General features: G+C 37.4%; 1 pseudogene; it reads right to left on the bottom strand.

The window, feature by feature from the left end:
- Nucleotides 1–224: 224 nt before the first annotated feature.
- Nucleotides 225–1,609, bottom strand: LOC111178492 (methionine aminopeptidase 1 pseudogene; annotated as a pseudogene).
- Between the last annotated feature and the right edge of the window lie 1,781 nt (nt 1,610–3,390).

The raw sequence follows: 3,390 nt of genomic DNA, 5'->3' as shown, positions 1-3,390 counted from the left end.
GTTTAAGTAAATTGCTCAAAGGGAACATAAGAAAATGGGTGTGCAGAGATTTTTTTTGTGGGGAGAGGGGAGCATTGAGAGGAATGGAGAAATGCTTCCTTTATTCTTCTTGGCTTTTTCAGACCCAAGACAAGTTCTTGAGGACACACATCGAATGCTGTAGTCCTTCCTTATCTATAATCAAAACAAAACAAGTAATTAAAAATTTTCATCTTCCATTCTGTACTCTCAATAAAATGCAAAGTACAGCCAGAAGTTATCACCAAGATGCACCATCTCAGGAGAAATTAAAATTGGGACATGAAATGAGGCCACGAGCTATCGAGTCACGGGGTTAGGATTTCACAGCTAGTGTCCGTGACCAGCAGGTTGTGCTCAAACTGGGCAGACAGCTTCCCATCTCTCATCACTGCTGTCCAGCCATCCATCCAGGCTTCATCCTGCCTTCCACCTTCACAAATTATTGGCTCAATTGTAAATATGTGGCCGGCCTTCATCACTCCAACTGCTTTATTTTTGGCCTAGTGAGGTGCATTGAGGGCTGTATGAAAAAGTTTGTGGATTCCATGCCCACAATAGCTTTGAACAACTGAAAATTCATTTGCTTGGTCATGCTTCTGGATAATGTTTCCCAATTCTCTGTATTGAACACCAAGTTTCACTGCATCAGTGGCTTGCATCAGGCACTCACACGTGGTCTGAACCAGTTTCCATGCTTGCTCATCCACGTCTCCAACAAAAAACATCTCATTCAGGTCCCCATGATAAACACTGTGATAAAGAGTGATGTCCACATTAACAATATCACCTTCTTGCAAGGGCCATCTGTCTGGAATTCCATGGCAGACCACTTTATTCACTGAAGTACAACAAGACGTTGGGAAATTATAATAATTCAGGGGAGAAGGATAGCAATTTCTTGCAATGCATGCTAAGTGTACAGCATGATCTATTTCTTCAGTAGCTACACCTGGTTTAATCACCCCAGCATCAATGTCCACATAGTCTTCTCTAGCTAGCCTACCTAGCAGTAGCATCACTTCTATATCTTCATATGAGAGTAACTTAACTTGAGAAGTACCTTTAAGAGCCTGCTCAGATTCAGACATTCCTAAAGGGTGATCAGTATAATCTGGTCTTGGACTATGACTTGGCACTGGCCTTGACATCAGTGGATAATGTGGTCTGAGTTTACTAGTATATCAATAACATGCCCATGGGTCAGTGTTGATATCCCCTTCCACAGTCCAGGAAGACACTTCTTGCTTGGCCTTTTCATCTTTTACTTTCACATGTAGTAACTTGTGAGTAACCTAACTTCCTTGAAAACATTCCTGTGAGTGGAAGTACGAGTCCTGGATGCCCAGCTTGATGCAGGTGGGACACTGGAGCTTGGCCTTGCTGCTGCAACCATCCGTCTCGCACACACGCATCTCCAAGGCCGCCATGCTGCCTGGCTGCTGGAGGACCCCCTCACCGAGCCCCTCCCAGCTTTGGCTTCCTCTTTTCAGACTCAAAATATGGTGCACACAAGAGAGCAGCCATAGTTTCTTTTTTCAGCTCCCAACAGCAGTACCTACCCACACCCCCCATCTAGTCTGTTAATGCTTTTACCACCACCACAATTCATATTCAAATATACAATATTTTTCGGTTCACACCAAAAGTGCATAATTATGAGAGTGTATTTTATTAATATGGTTATATTAGTCTTAATTTTCAAAATTGCATCTTATGATTAGCACATTTGAAATTGTTAACAACTTTGACTCTTTTCCATAGATCATAATAGTTTTAATAGAAAAAATATTATTTCTCTAAGTGCCATAGTACCTGCTAACCTAAGAGCAAAATCTGTTCAGTAGAGCGTATTCTCAACACAAAAATATTTAAAGTGAATGTGTGAATATTTCCCATGTACAAAGAGCACCTTCAGTTTTCCAGAGTACTATTCCTTGTGTTTATGATTTTTTGAAAGTTTTGTCAAGTCTAAATGCTGAAAGTCCACAGGTATTTTAATATTCTGTTGCAGTACTTAGTATTAACATATCAAATTAAAAATGGAAATTCCACCAAAAGACTCTTCCCACAAGGCCAAGTATTCCACAGCGCAATTATAAATCTATATATGTTGTAGTCTCTTCCATGTTTTCATAGGGATAAATGCTTTCTACATATAAACTTCATTTTCCCTACCTGGAACTCACTCAAAGCTTTCAAAGTTGACGTCTTTCGATCCAACATTTATTTGATATTTGATTAAATATTTCCAAACGGGTTTTAACAAAAACAAGCAAAACCTAGAGGACTTGTTTATTTAAAAAAATTCAGTGTCATGTAGAACATATAGGTTTATTTATGGGGTTAGATGACAACCAAAGGAGAAACTGGATGTACAATGTGGAAGTCTGGCTCAAACATCTGAATTTATTTTCATACAACCATTAACAATACTTATTTAAAAATGAAAAATCCAGGACTAATGCCAAACTGGACAAGTTGATTGGACAATAGGAAAGATGAGGCCATACTTGGTAAATCAGGGTGAGAGTCTACACCATTCTGAGTAAAGAAGAAACCTCCATCTATGCTCATTGCTATTTCTCAAGTATGAAGTAGTCTAACTTATTAGCTAAGCAGAAATCCTCATTCTTCCTTCTTCCTGCACCAGACTACAGAATGTTGATTAGACTAATCTCAGTAAATTTTCCCTGAAACAAGCATATTCTTCAAATCTATAATATAATGTGAAGTTGCTTTACATTGATTTTATTCTTTTAGTAATCTCAAATTCTTTCAGAAAATCATGAGAACTGATAGTAACTTTTATTCACTCTGAAAGAATCTGCTGTAATGGAAACAAATCTAATGTATCCCATCAAAGTTTTCCTGTAAATTTCCTTAGATAAACACTTCTGCCTTTGACATAGGCAAAATAATACCAAGTTTGCACAATTTATTCCAAAAATTAGAAGCAAAAGAATACTTCCTAACCTACTATCCAAGTCCAGCGTTACTCTAACAATAAAATCAGATAAAGACATCATAAGAAAACTGCAGAACAATATCTCTCATGAATGTAAACAAAATGATTCTCAAAACATATTAGCAAATTTTACCTGACAATATATAAGAAGTATTATATATCATGACCCAAGTGACTTTTTTTTTCCAAGTATGCAAGGCTGGCTCATAGTTCAAAAATCAGTCAGTGTAATTTATCATATATAAAAAATAAAAATCTTATGACTTTATCAACTGATGCAGAAAAAGCAAAGGAAACTGTACATAAGTACTATGTTATAGCTGATTAAGTTGTTCCCTACAGGTTAAAAATTGTGAAGCCACTATATACGTGGACTGGAATTGAACAACTGGCGTTGAATAATT

The sequence above is a fragment of the Delphinapterus leucas genome, chromosome 3, assembly GCF_059928025.1.
Source record: "Delphinapterus leucas isolate spDelLeu-1000000601 "Yukka" chromosome 3, BTC_Dleu_Yukka2, whole genome shotgun sequence".
NCBI lineage: Eukaryota > Metazoa > Chordata > Mammalia > Artiodactyla > Monodontidae > Delphinapterus > Delphinapterus leucas.
Note: the sequence above shows the minus strand (reverse complement) of the source record. Positions and strands in the feature narration are given on the sequence as shown.